At 34.0% G+C, this 21,819-nt stretch overlaps 1 protein-coding gene across 5 annotated transcripts in view; it reads left to right on the top strand.

Annotated features, from left to right (window-relative positions):
• The window catches only part of LOC114321184 (equilibrative nucleotide transporter 3), a 41,072-nt gene that overhangs the window by 16,479 nt on the left and 2,774 nt on the right, over positions 1-21,819 (top strand). The gene's annotated exons all lie outside the window — the stretch shown is intronic.

Genomic DNA, 21,819 nt, shown 5'->3' with positions numbered 1-21,819 from the left:
TTAATGGTTTTACCAAGTTGATTTTCAACTTCTGTTTTGTAGAGTTTAAACATTTCTAAGGCTTCATCTTTACTTCTAAGTAAATAAACATAACAATATCTTGTGCAATCATCGATAAATGTTATGAAATACTTTTTGCCACCTCTAGTTTGAATAAACTTTAAATTACATACATCAGTGTGAATTAATTCTAGAGGTTCGGTTTTTCTTTCAACCGATTTAAATGGAGCCTTAGTTAGTTTCGCTTCTACACAAATTTCACATTTATGATTAGGATTAATTTCAAACTTTGGTATATAATCTAAACCAATTAATCTACGCAAAGCATCAAAATTCACATGTCCTAATCTACCATGCCATAAATTTGACTCAAGAATATAAACAAAAGATGTGTTATTCTTATTCATAGCAACTTTCGGTACAACTGTCATTACATTTAACTTAAAGAGACCATCACTCATGTATCCCTTACCAACATACATACCACTCTTTGTTAATACAAACTTATCAGACTCAAATACAAGCCTAAAACCATTTTTACTTAACAAAGACCCAGAAACTAAATTCTTCCGGATGTCAGGTACATGTAGTACGTTGTTGAGGGTCAGTTCTTTCCCTGATGTCATCTTCAAGATTACTTTCCCTTGTCCAGCCACAGCAGAAGTAGAAGAATTTCCCATGAAAAGTTGTTCACCATTTGCAGCCTCATTGTAGGTAGTGAACATCTTCTTGTCCGCACATATGTGACGAGTTGCTCCAGTGTCAACCCACCACTCTTTGGGATTTCCAACCAAGTTAGCCTCAGACACCACAGCAGAGAGGTTGATGTCATTCACTCCGTCAGAGATGTAATCCAATTCTGTTACATTGGCCTGATTGGTGGTCTTCTTACTTGTACTTCCATGATTCTTTTTAGGGCGGCGGCAGTCAGAAGCTCGATGTCCAGTTTTGCCACAGTTATAGCATTTTCCTTTGAACTTCTTGCTACTATCGCCTTGTTTAGGACCATCTCCAGTAAACTTTCTCTTTTTGTTATGTGGTTTATGAACTTGTTCAACCACATTTGCCTTGGACTCAATGGGATTTTTCTCATTCCTCTTTTCAGCCTTTCGGTTATCTTCTTCAATTCTTAACCTTACAATCAATTCATCCATAGTCATCTCTTTGCGTTTATGTTTTAAATAATTTTTGAAATCTTTCCAAGCCGGTGGTAACTTTTCCACTAAAGCTGCGACTTGGAATGACTCGCTAAGAGACATACCTTCTGAATGAATATCATGCAAAATTATTTGAAAACTTTGAACTTGAGATATTACCGTTTGGGAGTCTACCATAACAAAGTCCAGAAATTTACCGACGACAAATTTCTTCGTGCTGGCATCTTCTGTCTTGTATTTCTTCTCCAAAGAATCCCACAATTCTTTTGCTGTTTTCAGAGGACTGTATACATTATACAGCATATTGTCAAGGCCATTTAGGATGTAGTTTCTGCACAGGAAATCTGAATGTTTCCAAGCATCTACAGCGGCAACAACTTGCCGATCACTTTCACCCTCTTTAAGTGCTGGAGCCTCTTCATGGAGAAACCGGGCCAAATTAAGAGTTGTAAGATAGAACAGCATCTTCTGCTGCCATCTCTTAAACTCGGTACCATTAAATTTTTCCGGTTTTTCTCCATGATTGATTGGTACATGAACATGGTTCTGGATAGGGACCGATGTAGGTGTAACAATAGGAGTATCACTGCCAGATGCAGTTTCAGTTGCAGTAGCCATAATCTCTGATTACAAAAATCAGAAAATATTAAAACACAAATTAATTTTCTAGTTACTAAAACCAGAAAATAATTATAACAACAAAATAATTTTATTTTCCTTGTTACTAAAACTAGAAAAATAAAATATCACAAGAATTTTCTGTAATACCAAATAATATTCTGAATTGTTAATGACACCAGTATCGTACTACTAGTAGTTGTCAAAGAAAAGAGACAGTATATTACTACTATCTGTCAAATAGCATAAATCACTATTTGTTTTTCCAACCAGAATATTAATTTGAAAACACAGAAAATTAAATACAATGAAGATACCCAAACAGGGCCCTTCCCGTTTTGCTATCTGTTTGAATTCAAATCCAACAGGTATCATACCTGTTCAATTCAAAACCAAGAGTTACATACCTGTTTAATTCAAAATGAAGAGCCACCTTCACATCTATAAATAGGACCACCCTCATTTGATGTTTTGCATTCAGAAATTTCGTATTTCACTTCTGTTTTCTATTCTTCATCTTGCTGCATTTTATTTTCAAAAGAAAGAGTGTAAACACTAAGTGTGTTCGTAAGGCAAACAATTAGTAGTGCTGCTATTGTTTGTGGTAGATCATTTCATCCTGGGAGATAGACGTCCGAATTCTGAAAGCACCGTGGAGAGGACGAATCTGTCTTAAGGACACAGTGTCAAACACTGGACTTGATCAGAAAATAATCCGAAGAAATTAAATCAAGTAAGTTATTTAATTTATTTTCAGTGTTGTTTTTATTTATTTAAATCAGATTTTAATTTTGTTTTTGTAACAAAATAAAATCTGTTTTTATTTATTTATTTTTATTTCAAGTTTGATTTTTGTAATCAAACAATTTCTCTCCTTTTCTTTATTTCTTTAAATTCTATTTGTTGTTGTGTACACAATAGAATTAAATCTTTTTAAATACAGTGAAGATTGTCCAGCAATCTTAAGACAGATTCGTTTTTGGGTATCTTCATTGTATTTAATTTTCTGTGTTTTCAAATTAATATTCTGGTTGGAAAAACAAATAGTGATTTATGCTATTTGACAGATAGTAGTAATATACTGTCTCTTTTCTTTGACAACTACTAGTAGTACGATACTGGTGTCATTAACAATTCAGAATATTATTTGGTATTACAGAAAATTCTTGTTATATTTTATTTTTCTAGTTTTAGTAACAAGGAAAATAAAATTATTTTGTTGTAATAATTATTTTCTGGTTTTAGTAACTAGAAGATTAATTTGTGTTTTAATTTATTTTCTGGTTTTGGTAACTAGAAAATTATTTTGTGTTTGTTCTGATTTTTGTAATCAGATAGTTTTGTGGTATTTTATTTTCTAGTTTTAGTAACAAGAAAAATAAAATGATTTTGTGTTATAATTTATTTTCTGGTTTAAGTAACTAGAAAATTAATTTGTGGTTTGGTTTTCTGATTTTTGTGATCAGATATTATTTCGGTATTTTATTTTACTAGTTTTAGTAACCAGGAAAATAAAATTATTTTGTATTGTAATTTATTTTCTGGTTTTAGTAACTAGAAAATTAATTTTGTTAATCAATCATGTAACTTTTGTGACTCGGTCACAATCTGTTAATTCTGTAAGTAACTTATGGTTTCGTTTGGTAGACCACTTATTTTTGAACCCTTTGTGAAAAGGTGTTAATTATTTTGACTTTATCATAATTCATTGTGAGTTTACATGGAAGAATTTGTTCTAGAGTAAAATATTAGTTTTACAAACTAATTTTATTTTTTATTACAATGTGGATTCATAGTCTTGAATTGTTTCTGCACTTGAGTCGGGAAATATATATATATATATATATATATATATTCACAAGAACATTTTAACGCATATTTAATTTGTTTATTTATGTACAAATCAAACTTATTATATGAAGGTATGTTTTGTCATTTTGAAGTTTAAAGTTTAAATGCGTTGGATTTTATTTATGATTTGAGAATCCTTTTATTTCATGATGCAAGTGATGGGATCGTGCATGATTAATTTATTTTGTTAATTCATTATTTTTAGTTGATGCGTTTGATATGCATGTATGATATCAACTCAAGTTATTTCTTAACAATAATTTCAAGTGATTTGGAATGATAAATTGTTATGTCGACATTGGACATAAACAGGTTAATTTGAATATTTCTAATCAATTTTGAATGGGTGTTTAAACACCAGAGAAATTTAAACATGAAGATGTATGTAATTATATCGGTCCGTTTAATTGGAAGGTAATTTAAGAAATCTTTTATGTTGATTATTGAATTATGTGACATGAGATGTCATTAATAATTATTTTACTTGCGTAGTAGAATTTGTTAAACCATGAACCATTTTATTAATATGGGGGTGTATCTCTTGCATTAGTTGAGATAATTTAATTTTCTTCTGTCACAAATATTTTTATGACAGTGACATTTATTTGTTATTAAGTTGCAAGAATGTATACAATCAAATGGGTTTTTGAATTGTTTGATTCTTAGGCAAAATTTTTTATGAGAATATGATTTTGTTAAAACATTAATTCTGACTTGAGTAGTCATATTGATTTTGGTTTTTTCTTGAATTTGTTTTAAAATTCATTGATTTATATTAAAAGTGATAGGGGTGGTGAATATGATGCACCATTAAATGAATTTTGTGCACAACATGGCATTATTCACCAAACTACAGCCCCTTATTCTCCACAGCAAAATGGAATTGCTGAAAGGAAGAATAGAACCCTAAAAGAAATGATGAATGCCATGTTACTAAGTTCAGGTTTACCACAGAACTTGTGGGGGGAAGCAATATTGTCTGCTAATTATGTTCTTAATAGAATACCCCACAAGAAAACCAAAAGCATTCCTTATGAATTGTGGAAAGGTCGACCACCTTCCTACAAATACTTAAAAGTGTGGGGGTGTTTGGCAAAAGTTGAAGTACCTGTTCCTAAAAAAACTAAGATAGGACCAAAAACAGTAGATTGTGTGTTTATTGGTTATGCTCAGAATAGTAGTGCATATCGGTTTCTGACTTATAAATCAGATATACCTGATATAAATGTGAACACTATTATAGAATCAAGGAATGCTGTGTTTTTTGAACATGTCTTTCCTTACAAAAAAGGACAGGAATTAAGTTCACAGAAAAGAACTTATGATTGTACACAAAGTCAAGAGACTAATGACAATCAAACACAAGAGACTAGTAATAGTCTCGACCAACAGGATTTAACTAATGATGAACCAAGACGGGGTAAGAGAGCAAAAACATCAAAATCCTTTGGTCCAGATTTTCTGACATACTTGTTAGAAAATGAACCTCAAAGCTTTAAGGCAGCAATGACAGGTCCTGAAGCACCTTTGTGGAAAGAGGTTGTTAATAATGAAATTGAATCCATTATGCAAAATCACACTTGGGAATTGGTGGATCTTCCACCAGGTTCTAAACCTCTTGGATATAAATGGATATTCAAGAGAAAAATGAAAGCAGATGGTTCAATTGACAAGTATAAAGCAAGACTTGTTGTTAAAGGTTACAGACAAAAGGAAGGTCTGGATTATTTTGACACATATTCCCCTGTGACAAGAATAACATCCATTCGCATGCTTATTGCTATAGCAGCGTTGTTTAATTTAGAAATACATCAAATGGATGATAAGACAGCTTTCTTAAACGGTGATCTAAATGAAGAGATCTATATGGAACAACCCGAAGGGTTTGTAGTATCAGGGCAAGAAAAGAAAGTTTGTCGACTTGTAAAATCCCTTTATGGATTAAAACAAGCACCTAAGCAATGGCATGGAAAATTTGATCATGCAATGCTTACTAATGGGTTTAAGATAAACGAATGTGACAAATGCATCTATGTTAAGAACACTGAACAAGGATATGTCATAGTTTGTCTTTATGTGGATGACATGCTTATCATTGGAAGCAGTCAAAACATGATCAAATCAACTAAGCAGATGCTTAACAAAAGATTTGATATGAAAGATATGGGGGTCACAGATGTTATATTAGGAATGAAAATTACTAAAACATCTGACGGATATGCATTATCTCAATCTCATTATATTGAGAAAATTCTTGATAAATTTATCAAGGATGATTTGAATTTAGCTAGAACACCTGTAGACATCAGTCTTTATTTATCGAAAAATAAAGGTGATGCAGTGTCTCAGTTAAAATACTCCCAAATCATTGGAAGCCTAATGTACCTAATGAATTGTACTCGTCCTGATATAGCTTATGCTATAAGTAAATTGAGTAGGTACACTAGTAACCCTGGAGAAGACCATTGGAAAGCGATCATTCGAGTTCTTAGATATCTAAGATTTACTCGTGATCATGGTTTGAACTTTACTCGATATCCAGCAGTACTCGAAGGTTATTGTGATGCCAATTGGATATCGGATACTAAAGATTCAAAATCCACTAGTGGATATGTCTTTACTCTAGGAGGCGCTGCTGTTTCTTGGAAATCCACGAAACAAACGTACATCGCACGATCCACAATGGAATCCGAGTTCATTGCTTTAGACAAAGCAGGTGAAGAAGCAGAATGGCTTCGTCACTTCTTAGAAGACATTCCAATGTGGCCAAAACCTGTGCCGGCTATTTGCATTCATTGTGATAGTCAATCTGCAATAGGCAGGGCACAGAATCATATGTATAATGGTAAGTCACGACATATACGTCGTCGACATAATACCGTAAGGCAATTGTTGTCAAACGGAATAATCTCAATAGATTATATAAAATCTAAAGAGAATATTGCGGATCCGTTCACAAAAGGTTTGACAAAAGAGCTAGTGTATAGTTCATCAAAGGGGATGGGATTAAAGCCTATTACATAAGAGTCGTCATAATGGTAACCCTACTTATATGACTGGAGATCCCAAGAACTAAGTTCAAAGGGACAACTAAGTTATGTATGGCTCGCCAGAAATCACCAAGGGATTAATATTCCTACCCATTCCTATGGTGAGAGTGATATCTGCAACATATGTTGTATGCAGGGGTATAAGGATAAGCTTTGCTTTTAATGATTACTTATATCTTGATTAAGGCATAAAATCAAGACGAGTATAAAGAGATACTCACAATAAGAATCACCTATATGAGTGTTGAACTGGGGCCGGTTCTATGAGAATGAAAAGGCTAAATTCTCTAGAAACACTTATGAAAACCAGGCGCGTTCAAGGCCAAAATGAACACAACAGTGAGAACCACGATGTGTTAGAAGATATTTTGTGTGAAATCTATTGTCTTGGCTTACACAAACGGCTGAACAATTCAAGGCATCGCGTCCATTGGTTAGCCAGTAAGTCCGATAGGTTATCACTAGGGAAGGTTCAAAGCCGAAAACTACCTATCCTGATGCAAGATATTTTCGACTTATACTCTTTCGTTAAGTCTGCATATTGTTGCATTTCCGTTGTCATCAAATTCCATTCATGTGGGGGATTGTTGGAAATGGTTATAAAATTCTGGATAAAACCAGAATTTTTTCCTAAGTTCGGTCTATTTTTTAGGTGGGCCCCGAGTGTCGATTTACTCGGGTCAAAGTGGTAACGCGTTCTATGCCGCGTTGTGATTCACGTGGTATATTTGGTTGATCAAAACCATTACCGAGTGAATGGGAAATTGAAGCCAAAGGGTGCTCCATGGAAATGGAGTTTTGGTGGAAATTCCTTAAGGTTGTATTGGCTTGTCCCACATTGATTTGGTGGGAAGTTTTGAAAGGGTTTATAAGGCTTGGGTTTGATACTTGGGGTGTGCCCCAAGGGGTACCCAAGTGTTTTAGAGGGAGAGGTTATGGGCAAAATGGGCTAGACCCATTGGACCCAAAAATCACCACACACGCGCGCGCGCGCCGCCGCCACCGTCCGTCCGGTCGGTCGGGCGGGCTGGGCTTGGGCGCGGGTGCGTGGTGTGTGGTTGGGTTGGGCTTCTAATCTTTTTGGGCCAAAAACATTTGAATTTAATTTTATTTTTTATTAAAATAAAATCCATAATTCAAATTAAATTGGTTTGGATTTTTTGTTCATCCAAACAGGGCCCTTCCCGGTTTCAAACAGAAATAACCTGTTTTGGAAATAGTGCACACCCAAACAGGGCCCTTCCCGGTTTCAAACAGAAATAAACTGTTTTGGAATTAATGCACACCCAAACAGGGCCCTTCCCGTTTTGCTATCTGTTTGAATTCAAATCCAACAGGTATCATACCTGTTCAATTCAAAACCAAGAGTTACATACCTGTTTAATTCAAAATGAAGAGCCACCTTCACATCTATAAATAGGACCACCCTCATTTGATGTTTTGCATTCAGAAATTTCGTATTTCACTTCTGTTTTCTATTCTTCATCTTGCTGCATTTTATTTTCAAAAGAAAGAGTGTAAACACTAAGTGTGTTCGTAAGGCAAACAATTAGTAGTGCTGCTATTGTTTGTGGTAGATCATTTCATCCTGGGAGATAGACGTCCGAATTCTGAAAGCACCGTGGAGAGGACGAATCTGTCTTAAGGACACAGTGTCAAACACTGGACTTGATCAGAAAATAATCCGAAGAAATTAAATCAAGTAAGTTATTTAATTTATTTTCAGTGTTGTTTTTATTTATTTAAATCAGATTTTAATTTTGTTTTTGTAACAAAATAAAATCTGTTTTTATTTATTTATTTTTATTTCAAGTTTGATTTTTGTAATCAAACAATTTCTCTCCTTTTCTTTATTTCTTTAAATTCTATTTGTTGTTGTGTACACAATAGAATTAAATCTTTTTAAATACAGTGAAGATTGTCCAACAATCTTAAACCATGATCACGAGTAAATCTTAGATATCTAAGAACTCGAATGATCGCTTTCCAATGGTCTTCTCCAGGGTTACTAGTGTACCTACTCAATTTACTGATAGCATAAGCTATATCAGGACGAGTACAATTCATTAGGTACATTAGGCTTCCAATGATTTGGGAGTATTTTAACTGAGACACTGCATCACCTTTATTTTTCGATAAATAAAGACTGATGTCTACAGGTGTTCTAGCTAAATTCAAATCATCCTTGATAAATTTATCAAGAATTTTATCAATATAATGAGATTGAGATAATGCATATCCGTCAGATGTTTTAGTAATTTTCATTCCTAATATAACATCTGCGACCCCCATATCTTTCATATCAAATCTCTTGTTAAGCATCTGCTTAGTTGATTTGATCATGTTTTGACTGCTTCCAATGATAAGCATGTCATCCACATAAAGACAAACTATGACATATCCTTGGTCAGTGTTCTTAACATAGACGCATTTGTCACATTCGTTTATCTTAAACCCATTAGTAAGCATTGCATGATCAAATTTTTCATGCCATTGCTTAGGTGCTTGTTTTAATCCATAAAGGGATTTTACAAGTCGACAAACTTTCTTTTCTTGTCCTGATACTACAAACCCTTCGGGTTGTTCCATATAGATCTCTTCATTTAGATCACCGTTTAAGAAAGCTGTCTTAACATCCATTTGATGTATTTCTAAATTAAACAACGCTGCTATAGCAATAAGCATGCGAATGGATGTTATTCTTGTCACAGGGGAATATGTGTCAAAATAATCCAGACCTTCCTTTTGTCTGTAACCTTTAACAACAAGTCTTGCTTTATACTTGTCAATTGAACCATCTGCTTTCATTTTTCTCTTGAATATCCATTTATATCCAAGAGGTTTAGAACCTGGTGGAAGATCCACCAATTCCCAAGTATGATTTTGCATAATGGATTCAATTTCATTATTAACAGCCTCTTTCCACAAAGGTGCTTCAGGACCTGTCATTGCTGCCTTAAAGCTTTGAGGTTCATTTTCTAACAAGTATGTCAGAAAATCTGGACCAAAGGATTTTGATGTTCTCGCTCTTTTACTTCGTCTTGGTTCATCATTAGTTAAATCCTGTTGGTCGAGACTATTACTAGTCTCTTGTGTTTGATTGTCATTAGTCTCTTGACTTTGTGTACAATCATAAGTTCTTTTCTGTGAACTTAATTCCTGTCCTTTCTTGTAAGGAAAGACATGTTTAAAAAACACAGCATTCCTTGACTCTATAATAGTGTTCACATTTATATCAGGTATATCTGATTTATAAGTCAGAAACCGATATGCACTACTATTCTGAGCATAACCAATAAACACACAATCTACTGTTTTTGGTCCTATCTTAGTTTTTTTAGGAACAGGTACTTCAACTTTTGCCAAACACCCCCACACTTTTAAGTATTTGTAGGAAGGTGGTCGACCTTTCCACAATTCATAAGGAATGCTTTTGGTTTTCTTGTGGGGTATTCTATTAAGAACATAATTAGCAGACAATATTGCTTCCCCCCACAAGTTCTGTGGTAAACCTGAACTTAGTAACATGGCATTCATCATTTCTTTTAGGGTTCTATTCTTCCTTTCAGCAATTCCATTTTGCTGTGGAGAATAAGGGGCTGTAGTTTGGTGAATAATGCCATGTTGTGCACAAAATTCATTTAATGGTGCATCATATTCACCACCCCTATCACTTCTAATATAAATCAATGAATTTTAAAACAAATTCAAGGAAAAACCAAAATAATTATGACTACTCAAGTCAGAATTAATGTTTTGACAAAATCATATCCTCATAAAAATTTTTGCCTAAGAATCAAACAATTCAAAAACCCATTTGATTGTATACATTCTTGCAACTCAATAACAAATAAATGTCACTGTCATAAAAATATTTGTGACAGAAGAAAATTAAATTATCTCAACTAATGCAAGAGATACACCCCCATATTAATAAAATGGTTCATGATTTAACAAATTCTACTACGCAAGTAAAATAATTATTAATGACATCTCATGTCACATAATTCAATAAACAATATAAAAGATTTCTTAAATTACTTCCCAATTAAACGGACCGATATAATTACATACATCTTCATGTTTAAATTTCTCTGGTATTTAAACACCCATTCAAAATTGATTAGAAATATTCAAATTAACATGCTTATGTCCAAAGTCGACATAACAATTTATCATTCCAAATCACTTGAAATTAATGTTAAGAAATAACTTGAGTTGATATCATACATGCATATCAAACGCATCAACTAAAAATAATGAATCAACAAAATAAATTAATCATGCACGATCCCATCACTTGCATCATGAAATAAAAGGATTCTCAACTCATAAATAAAATCCAACGCATTTAAACTTTACACTTCAAAATGACAAAGCATACCTTCATTTAATAAGTTTGATTTGTACATAAATAAACAAATTAAATATGCATTAAAATGTTCTTGTGAATATATATATATATATATATATACTTTCCGACGCAAGTGCAGCAACAATTCAAGACTATGAATCCACATTGTAAAAAATAAAATTAGTTTGTAAAACTAATATTTTACTCTAGAAACAAATTCTTCCATGTATACTCACGATGAACTATGATAAAGTCAAAATAATTAACACATTTTCACAAAGGGTTCAAAAATAAGTGGTCTACCAAACGAAACCATAAGTTACTTACAAAATTAACAGATTGTGACCCAGTCACAAAGGTTACATGATAGATTAACAAAATTAATTTTCTAGTTACTAAAACTAGAAAATAAATTACAATACAAAATAATTTTATTTTCCTTGTTACTAAAACTAGTAAAATAAAATACCGAAATAATATCTGATTACAAAAATCAGAAAACCAAACCATAAATTAATTTTCTAGTTACTTAAACCAGAAAATAAATTATAACACAAAATCATTTTATTTTTCTTGTTACTAAAACTAGAAAATAAAATACCACAAAACTTATCTGATTACAAAAATCAGAACAAACACAAAGTAATTTTCTAGTTACCAAAATTAGAAAATAAATTACCAATAAGATTGTTAATAAGATTGTTATTTTTCTAGTTACCATCTGTTGGACAATCTTCACCGTATTTAAAAGGATTTAATTCTGTTGTGTACAAAACAACAACAAGAATAAAAGAAATACAGAAAAGGAGAGAATATGTTTGATTACAAAAATCAAACTCGAAATAAAAATAAATAAATAAATAACAGATTTTATTTTGTTACAAAAACAAAATTAAAATCTGAATAAATAAATAAATAAAAACAACACTGAAAGTAATTAAATAACTTACTTGATTTAATTTCTTCCAATTATTTTTTCTGATCAAGTCCAGTGTTTAACACTGTGTCCTTAAGACAGATTCGTCCTCTCCACGGTGCTTTCAGAATTCGGACGTCTATCTCCCAGGATGAAATGATCTTCCACAAACAATAGCAGCACTACTAATTGTTTGCCTTACGAACACACTAAGTGTTTACACTCTTTCTTTTGAAAATAAAATGCAGCAAGATGAAGAATAGAAAACAGAAGTGAAATACGAAATTTCTGAATGCAAACATCAAATGAGGGTGGTCCTATTTATAGATGTGAAGGTGGCTCTTGGATTTGAAATAAACAGGTATGTAACTCTTGGTTTTGAATTGAACAGGTATCATACCTGTTGGGTTTTGAATTCAAACAGATTTGAATTAATTCAAACAGATAGTAAAACGGGAAGGGCCCTGTTTGGGTGTGCATTAATTCCAAAACAGTTTATTTCTGTTTGAAACCGGGAAGGGCCCTGTTTGGGTGTGCACTAATTCCAAAACAGTTTATTTCTGTTTGAAACCGGGAAGGGCCCTGTTTGGATGAACAAATAATCCAAACCAATTTAATTTGAATTATGGATTTTATTTTAATAAAAAATAAAATTAAATTCAAATGTTTTTGGCCCAAAAAGATTAGAAGCCCAACCCAACCACACACCACACACCACGCACCCGCGCCCAAGCCCAGCCCAGCCCGCCCGACCGACCGGACGGACGGCGGCGGCGGCGCGCGCGCGCGTGTGTGGTGATTTTTGGGTCCAATGGGTCTAGCCCATTTTGCCCATAACCTCTCCCTTTAAAACACTTGGGTACCCCTTGGGGCACACCCCAAGTATCTCACCCTAAGCCTTATAAACCCTTTCAAAACCTCCCACCAAATCAATGTGGGACAAGCCAATTTACAACCTTAAGGAATTTCCACCAAAACTCCATTTTCATGGAGCACACTTTGGCTTCAATTTCCCATTCACTCGGTAATGGTTTTGAGCAACCAAATATACCACGTGAATCACAACGCGGCATAGAACGCGTTACCACTTTAACCCGAGTTAATCGACACTCGGGGCCCACCTAAAAATAGACCTAACTTAGGAAAAAATTAACCATTTCCAACAATCCCCCACATGAATGGAATTTGATGACAACGGAAATGCAACAATATGCAACTTAACGAAAGAGTATAAGTCGAAAATATCTTGCATCAGGATAGGTAGTTTTCGGCTTTGAACCTTCCCTAGTGATAACCTATCGGACTTACTGGCTAACCAATGGACGCGATGCCTTGAATTGTTCAGCCGTTTGTGTAAGCCAAGACAACAGATTTCACACAAAATATCTTCTAACACATCGTGGTTCTCACTGTTGTGTTCATTTTGGCCTTGAACGCACCTGGTTTTCATAAGTGTTTCTAGAGAATTTAGCCTCTTCATTCTCATAGAACCGGCCCCAGTTCAACACTCATATAGGTGATTCTTATTGTGAGTATCTCCTTATACTCGTCTTGATTTTATGTCTTAATCAAGATATAAGTAATCATTAAAAGCAAAGCTTATCCTTATACCTCTGCATACAACATATGTTGCAGATATCACTCTCACCATAGGAATGGGTAGGAATTTTAATCCCTTGGTGATTTCTGGCGAGCCATACATAACTTAGTTGTCCCTTTGAACTTAGTTCTTGGGATCTCCAGTCATATAAGTAGGGTTACCATTATGACGACTCTTATGTAATAGGCTTTAATCCCATCCCCTTTGATGAACTATACACTAGCTCTTTTGTCAAACCTTTTGTTAACGGATCCGCAATATTCTCTTTAGATTTTATATAATCTATTGAGATTATTCCGTTTGACAACAATTGCCTTACGGTATTATGTCGACGACGTATATGTCGTGACTTACCGTTATACATGTGATTCTGTGCCCTGCCTATTGCAGATTGACTATCACAATGAATGCAAATAGCTGGCACAGGTTTTGGCCACATTGGAATGTCTTCTAAGAAGTGACGAAGCCATTCTGCTTCTTCACCTGCTTTGTCTAAAGCAATGAACTCGGATTCCATTGTGGATCGTGCGATGCACGTTTGTTTCGTGGACTTCCAAGAAACAGCAGCGCCTCCTAGAGTAAAGACATATCCACTAGTGGATTTTGAATCTTTAGTATCCGATATCCAATTGGCATCACAATAACCTTCGAGTACTGCTGGATATCGAGTAAAGTTCAAACCATGATCACGAGTAAATCTTAGATATCTAAGAACTCGAATGATCGCTTTCCAATGGTCTTCTCCAGGGTTACTAGTGTACCTACTCAATTTACTGATAGCATAAGCTATATCAGGACGAGTACAATTCATTAGGTACATTAGGCTTCCAATGATTTGGGAGTATTTTAACTGAGACACTGCATCACCTTTATTTTTCGATAAATAAAGACTGATGTCTACAGGTGTCCTAGCTAAATTCAAATCATCCTTGATGAATTTATCAAGAATTTTCTCAATATAATGAGATTGAGATAATGCATATCCGTCAGATGTTTTAGTAATTTTCATTCCTAATATAACATCTGCGACCCCCATATCTTTCATATCAAATCTTTTGTTAAGCATCTGCTTAGTTGATTTGATCATGTTTTGACTGCTTCCAATGATAAGCATGTCATCCACATAAAGACAAACTATGACATACCCTTGGTCAGTGTTCTTAACATAGACGCATTTGTCACATTCGTTTATCTTAAACCCATTAGTAAGCATTGCATGATCAAATTTTTCATGCCATTGCTTAGGTGCTTGTTTTAATCCATAAAGGGATTTTACAAGTCGACAAACTTTCTTTTCTTGCCCTGATACTACAAACCCTTCGGGTTGTTCCATATAGATCTCTTCATTTAGATCACCGTTTAAGAAAGCTGTCTTAACATCCATTTGATGTATTTCTAAATTAAACAACGCTGCTATAGCAATAAGCATGCGAATGGATGTTATTCTTGTCACAGGGGAATATGTGTCAAAATAGTCCAGACCTTCCTTTTGTCTGTAACCTTTAACAACAAGTCTTGCTTTATACTTGTCAATTGAACCATCTGTTTACAATCTTAAGACAGATTCCTTTTTGGGTATCTTCATTGTATTTAATTTTCTGTGTTTTCAAATTAATATTCTGGTTGGAAAAACAAATAGTGATTTATGCTATTTGACAGATAGTAGTAATATACTGTCTCTTTTCTTTGACAACTACTAGTAGTACGATACTGGTGTCATTAACAATTCAGAATATTATTTGGTATTACAGAAAATTCTTGTGATATTTTATTTTTCTAGTTTTAGTAACAAAGAAAAATAAAATTATTTGTTGTTATAATTTATTTTCTGGTTTTAGTAACTAGAAAATTATTTTGTGTTTTAATTTATTTTCTAATTTTGGTAACTAGAAAATTATTTTGTGTTTGTTCTGATTTTTGTAATCAGATAAGTTTTGTGGTATTTTATTTTCTAGTTTTAGTAACAAGAAAAATAAAATGATTTTGTGTTATAATTTATTTTCTGGTTTAAGTAACTAGAAAATTAATTTATGGTTTGGTTTTCTGATTTTTGTAATCAGATAGTTTTAGTAACAAGGAAAATAAAATTATTTTGTATTTTAATTTATTTTCTAGTTTTAGTAACTATAAAATTAATTTTGTTAATCAATCATGTAACTCTGTGACTCGGTCACAATCTGTTATTTTTGTAAGTAACTTATGGTTTCGTTTGGTAGACCACTTATTTTTGAACCCTTTGTGAAAAGGTACTTGAGTCGGAAAATATATATATATATATATATATATATATATATATATTCAGAAGAACATTTTAATGCATATTTAATTTGTTTATTTATGTACAAATCAAACTTATTAATTTTGAAGTGTAAAGTTTAAATGCGTTGGATTTTATTTATGAGTTGAGAATCCTTTTATTTCATGATGCAAGTGATGGGATCGTGCATGATTAATTTATTTTGTTGATTCATTATTTTTAGTTGATGCGTTTGATATGCATGTATGATATCAACTCAAGTTATTTCTTAACATTAATTTCAAGTGATTTGGAATGATAAATTGTTATGTCGACTTTGGACATAAGCATGTTAATTTGAATATTTCTAATCAATTTTGAATGGGTGTTTAAATACCAGAGAAATTTAAACATGAAGATGTATGTAATTATATCGGTCCGTTTAATTGGGAAGTAATTTAAGAAATCTTTTATATTGTTTATTGAATTATGTGACATGAGATGTCATTAATAATTATTTTACTTGCGTAGTAGAATTTGTTAAATCATGAACCATTTTATTAATATGGGGGTGTATCTCTTGCATTAGTTGAGATAATTTAATTTTCTTCTGTCACAAATATTTTTATGACAGTGACATTTATTTGTTATTGAGTTGCAAGAATGTATACAATCAAATGGGTTTTTGAATTGTTTGATTCTTAGGCAAAAATTTTTATGAGGATATGATTTTGTCAAAACATTAATTCTGACTTGAGTAGTCATAATTATTTTGGTTTTTCCTTGAATTTGTTTTAAAATTCATTGATTTATATTAGAAGTGATAGGGGTGGTGAATATGATGCACCATTAAATGAATTTTGTGCACAACATGGCATTATTCACCAAACTACAGCCCCTTATTCTCCACAGCAAAATGGAATTGCTGAAAGGAAGAATAGAACCCTAAAAGAAATGATGAATGCCATGTTACTAAGTTCAGGTTTACCACAGAACTTGTGGGGGGAAGCAATATTGTCTGCTAATTATGTTCTTAATAGAATACCCCACAAGAAAACCAAAAGCATTCCTTATGAATTGTGGAAAGGTCGACCACCTTCCTACAAATACTTAAAAGTGTGGGGGTGTTTGGCAAAAGTTGAAGTACCTGTTCCTAAAAAAACTAAGATAGGACCAAAAACAGTAGATTGTGTGTTTATTGGTTATGCTCAGAATAGTAGTGCATATCGGTTTCTGACTTATAAATCAGATATACCTGATATAAATGTGAACACTATTATAGAGTCAAGGAATGCTGTGTTTTTTAAACATGTCTTTCCTTACAAGAAAGGACAGGAATTAAGTTCACAGAAAAGAACTTATGATTGTACACAAAGTCAAGAGACTAATGACAATCAAACACAAGAGACTAGTAATAGTCTCGACCAACAGGATTTAACTAATGATGAACCAAGACGAAGTAAAAGAGCGAGAACATCAAAATCCTTTGGTCCAGATTTTCTGACATACTTGTTAGAAAATGAACCTCAAAGCTTTAAGGCAGCAATGACAGGTCCTGAAGCACCTTTGTGGAAAGAGGCTGTTAATAATGAAATTGAATCCATTATGCAAAATCATACTTGGGAATTGGTGGATCTTCCACCAGGTTCTAAACCTCTTGGATATAAATGGATATTCAAGAGAAAAATGAAAGCAGATGGTTCAATTGACAAGTATAAAGCAAGACTTGTTGTTAAAGGTTACAGACAAAAGGAAGGTCTGGATTATTTTGACACATATTCCCCTGTGACAAGAATAACATCCATTCGCATGCTTATTGCTATAGCAGCGTTGTTTAATTTAGAAATACATCAAATGGATGTTAAGACAGCTTTCTTAAACGGTGATCTAAATGAAGAGATCTATATGGAACAACCCGAAGGGTTTGTAGTATCAGGACAAGAAAAGAAAGTTTGTCGACTTGTAAAATCCCTTTATGGATTAAAACAAGCACCTAAGCAATGGCATGAAAAATTTGATCATGCAATGCTTACTAATGGGTTTAAGATAAACGAATGTGACAAATGCGTCTATGTTAAAAACACTGACCTAGGATATGTCATAGTTTGTCTTTATGTGGATGACATGCTTATCATCGGAAGCAGTCAAAACATGATCAAATCAACTAAGAAGATGCTTAACAAAAGATTTGATATGAAAGATATGGGGGTCGCAGATGTTATATTAGGAATGAAAATTGCTAAAACATCTGACGGATATGCATTATCTCAATCTCATTATATTGAGAAAATTCTTGATAAATTTATCAAGGATGATTTGAATTTAGCTAGAACACCTGTAGACATCAGTCTTTATTTATCAAAAAATAAAGGTGATGCAGTGTCTCAGTTAAAATACTCCCAAATCATTGGAAGCCTAATGTACCTAATGAATTGTACTCATCCTGATATAGCTTATGCTATCAGTAAATTGAGTAGGTACACTAGCAACCCTGGAGAAGACCATTGGAAAGCGATCATTCGTGTTCTTAGATATCTAAGATTTACTCGTGATCATGGTTTGAACTTTACTCGATATCCAGCAGTACTCGAAGGCTATTGTGATGCCAATTGGATATCGGATACTAAAGATTCAAAATCCACTAGTGGATATGTCTTTACTCTAGGAGGCGCTGCTGTTTCTTGGAAGTCCACGAAACAAACTTGCATCGCACGATCCACAATGGAATCCGAGTTAATTGCTTTAGACAAAGCAGGTGAAGAAGCAGAATGGCTTCGTTACTTCTTAGAAGACATTCCAATGTGGCCAAAATCTGTGCCAGCTATTTGCATTCATTGTGATAGTCAATCTGCAATAGGCAGGGCACAGAATCACATGTATAACGGTAAGTCACGACATATACGTCGTCGACATAATACCGTAAGGCAATTGTTGTCAAACGGAATAATCTCAATAGATTATATAAAATCTAAAGAGAATATTGCGGATCCGTTAACAAAAGGTTTGACAAAAGAGCTAGTGTATAGTTCATCAAAGGGGATGGGATTAAAGCCTATTACATAAGAGTCGTCATAATGGTAACCCTACTTATATGACTGGAGATCCCAAGAACTAAGTTCAAAGGGACAACTAAGTTATGTATGGCTCGCCAGAAATCACCAAGGGATTAAAATTCCTACCCATTCCTATGGTGAGAGTGATATCTGCAACATATGTTGTCTGCAGGGGTATAAGGATAAGCTTTGCTTTTAATGATTACTTATATCTTGATTAAGGCATAAAATCAAGACGAGTATAAAGAGATACTCACAATAAGAATCACCTATATGAGTGTTGAACTGGGGCCGGTTCTATGAGAATGAAGAGGCTAAATTCTCTAGAAACACTTATCAAAACCAGGTGCGTTCAAGGCCAAAATGAACACAACAGTGAGAACCACGATGTGTTAGAAGATATTTTGTGTGAAATCTGTTGTCTTGGCTTACACAAACGGCTGAACAATTCAAGGCATCGCGTCCATTGGTTAGCCAGTAAGTCCGATAGGTTATCACTAGGGAAGGTTCAAAGCCGAAAACTACCTATCCTGATGCAAGATATTTTCGACTTATACTCTTTCGTTAAGTCTGCATATTGTTGCATTTCCGTTGTCATCAAATTCCATTCATGTGGGGGATTGTTGGAAATGGTTATAAAATTCTGGATAAAACCAGAATTTTTTCCTAAGTTTGGTCTATTTTTTAGGTGGGCCCCGAGTGTCGATTAACTCGGGTCAAAGTGGTAACGCGTTCTATGCCGCGTTGTGATTCACGTGGTATATTTGGTTGCTCAAAACCATTACCGAGTGAATGGGAAATTGAAGCCAAAGTGTGCTCCATGAAAATGGAGTTTTGGTGGAAATTCCTTAAGGTTGTAAATTGGCTTGTCCCACATTGATTTGGTGGGAGGTTTTGAAAGGGTTTATAAGGCTTAGGGTGAGATACTTGGGGTGTGCCCCAAGGGGTACCCAAGTGTTTTAGAGGGAGAGGTTATGGGCAAAATGGGCTAGACCCATTGGACCCAAAAATCACCACACGCGCGCGCCGCCGCCGCCGTCCGTCCGGTCGGGCGGGCTGGGCTGGGCTGGGCTTGGGCGCGGGTGCGTGGTGTGTGGTTGGGTTGGGCTTCTAATCTTTTTGGGCCAAAAACATTTTTTTTTTAATTTTATTTTTTATTAAAATAAAATCCATAATTCAAATTAAATTGGTTTGGATTATTTGTTCACCCAAACAGGGCCCTTCCCGGTTTCAAACAGAAATAAACTGTTTTGGAATTAATGCACACCCAAACAGGGCCCTTCCCGTTTTACTATCTGTTTGAATTAATTCAAATCTGTTTGAATTCAAAACCCAACAGGTATGATACCTGTTCAATTCAAAACCAAGAGTTACATACCTGTTTAATTCAAAATGAAGAGCCACCTTCACATCTATAAATAGGACCACCCTCATTTGATATTTTGGATTCAGAAATTTCGTATTTCACTTCTGTTTTCTATTCTTCATCTTGCTGCATTTTATTTTCAAAAGAAAGAGTGTAAACACTTAGTGTGTTCGTAAGGCAAACAATTAGTAGTGCTGCTATTGTTTGTGGAAGATCATTTCATCCTGGGAGATAGACGTCCGAATTCTGAAAGCACCGTGGAGAGGACGAATCTGTCTTAAGGAGACAGTGTTAAACACTGGACTTGATCAGAAAAAATAATTCAAAGAAATTAAATCAAGTAAGTTATTTAATTACTTTCAGTGTTGTTTTTATTTGTTTATTTATTCAGATTTTAATTTTGTTTTTGTAACAAAATAAAATCTGTTTTGTTTTTATTTATTTATTTTTTTTATTTCGAGTTTGATTTTTGTAATCAAACATATTCTCTCCTTTTCTCTATTTCTTTTATTCTTGTTGCTGTTTTGTACACAACAGAATTAAAACCTTTTAAATACGGTGAAGATTGTCCAACAATTAGGTTGTAAATTGGCTTGTCCCACATTGATTTGGTGGGAGGTTTTGAAAGGGTTTATAAGGCTTAGGGTGAGATACTTGGGGTGTGCCCCAAGGGGTACCCAAGTGTTTTAGAGGGAGAGGTTATGGGCAAAATGGGCTAGACCCATTGGACCCAAAAATCACCACACACGCGCGCGCGCGCCGCCGCCGCCGTCCGTCCGGTCGGTCGGGCGGGCTGGGCTGGGCTTGGGCGCGGGTGCGTGGTGTGTGGTTGGGTTGGGCTTCTAATCTTTTTGGGCCAAAAACATTTGAATTTAATTTTATTTTTTATTAAAATAAAATCCATAATTCAAATTAAATTGGTTTGGTTTTTTTTTGTTCATCCAAACAGGGCCCTTCCCGGTTTCAAACAGAAATAAACTGTTTTGGAATTAATGCACACCCAAACAGGGCCCTTCCCGTTTTACTATCTGTTTGAATTCAAAACCCAACAGGTATGATACCTGTTCAATTCAAAACAAAGAGTTACATACCTGTTTAATTCAAATTGAAGAGCCACCTTCACATCTATAAATAGGACCACCCTCATTTGATGTTTACATTCAGAAATTTCGTATTTCACTTCTGTTTTCTATTCTTCATCTTGCTGCATTTTATTTTCAAAAGAAAGAGTGTAAACACTAAGTGTGTTCGTAAGGCAAACAATTAGTAGTGCTGCTATTGTTTGTGGAAGATCATTTCATCCTGGGAGATAGACGTCCGAATTCTGAAAGCACCGTGGAGAGGACGAATCTGTCTTAAGGAGACAGTGTTAAACACTGGACTTGATCACAAAAATAATTCGAAGAAATTAAATCAAGTAAGTTATTTAATTACTTTCAGTGTTATTTTATTTGTTTATTTATTCAGATTTTAATTTTGTTTTTGTAACAAAATAAAATCTGTTTTGTTTTTATTTATTTATTTTTTATTTCGAGTTTGATTTTTGTAATCAAACATATTCTCTCCTTTTCTCTATTTCTTTTATTCTTGTTGTTGTTTTGTACACAACAGAATTATA

Source organism: Camellia sinensis, chromosome 9 (assembly GCF_055761805.1).
Source record: "Camellia sinensis isolate YWXY chromosome 9, ASM5576180v1, whole genome shotgun sequence".
Classification (NCBI taxonomy): Eukaryota; Viridiplantae; Streptophyta; class Magnoliopsida; order Ericales; family Theaceae; genus Camellia; species Camellia sinensis.
This window is presented reverse-complemented; position numbering and strand designations above follow the sequence as displayed.